This window comes from Cephus cinctus, unplaced genomic scaffold (assembly GCF_000341935.2).
Source record: "Cephus cinctus unplaced genomic scaffold, Ccin1 Ccin1_scaffold0173, whole genome shotgun sequence".
NCBI lineage: Eukaryota > Metazoa > Arthropoda > Insecta > Hymenoptera > Cephidae > Cephus > Cephus cinctus.
In genome coordinates, this window is record NW_014332897.1 from 56,940 (window position 1) to 58,070 (window position 1,131).

At 41.4% G+C, this 1,131-nt stretch overlaps 1 protein-coding gene across 5 annotated transcripts in view; it reads right to left on the reverse strand.

Moving 5' to 3' along the window:
* The window catches only part of LOC107264557 (RNA-binding protein squid), a 12,961-nt gene that overhangs the window by 2,317 nt on the left and 9,513 nt on the right, over window positions 1–1,131 (reverse strand). The window lies entirely within an intron of this gene.

Here is a 1,131-nt window from a genome sequence, read left to right on the forward strand (position 1 = left end):
GGAAAAGTATTAGTGTGTCAAGAAATTATTGGGTCCGAGAGGGGTGGTTGGGGGGGGGGCGGAGGAATCAGGGTTAGTGGTCAATTGAAACACTGTTGTAAAGGCGCGCGCATGTCTACACAATCAAAACCCAATTATCTCGTGAATGGCGCACGCCATGCGAGTGCTCCCACTGGGATCCATTGGCAGAATTTTCATTTTTTTGTTCTCTTCCAAATTTCCAGAAACCACTCACATGGCGAACGGGAGATAAGATCGTGGAAGCGTTTCGTTCCGACGTGCGTCCGTAAAGTAAAAGTATCCACAGAAAAGAAACCCAAGAAGCGTCACGCAAACAAAACTGTAAAGAAAAATAATATGCATATATATATATATATATACACACACACACACACACACACATATATATATACCTAATAAATAAAATTAAAAAAAAAATATTAGTAATCCCGAAACGGCTAGAAAGATTACAGACGGAGCATGCACGGTCGGTATCATTATTTATTGAATAATTATCGGCAATATCTGGAGATAGTGTTTTCTGTTTTTATCCTCCTCATAAAGCAATGACACTCCATACGTCACAAACCAAGCGCACGCGCGTGTCCAGCTGAGTGTATCGTGCACGATACGTGATCTGATTAATCTTGGTCGAAGGGACCTCGAAAGTGATGCTGTTTTTTTTTTTTTTTTGTAAATCGCGAATCGTCGATACGTATTATCGACGATCTTCTCACAGACAACAGCACACACGCAGTACGCGCGTCAAACGTATTGAAAGGCAATCGATTCGCGAATACTCGAATGACAGGACAAAGATAAAATGAATTGCGATCTTAATCAAAGTGAGAGAGAGAGAGAGGATTTATTTATATAGAGCGATCGGTCGAAATGCGGATTAAATTATGATCGCTCCTACGGGGTGAGAGGTGGGGGGTCAATAACATAAAATCTCCCGATACTTTACGAGGTCCCCTCCTTGTCTCTACCACTCTATTAGGCCACAATGATACAAAAAATCGATCAACGTGCAATCTTCGATCGAGTGGAAATTTCTCGTTTGCTACGTATGAATTCGGCAAGTGCACCGTTCGCTGTGCACTTGTGCCCAAAAAAAAAAAAAAAAAAAAA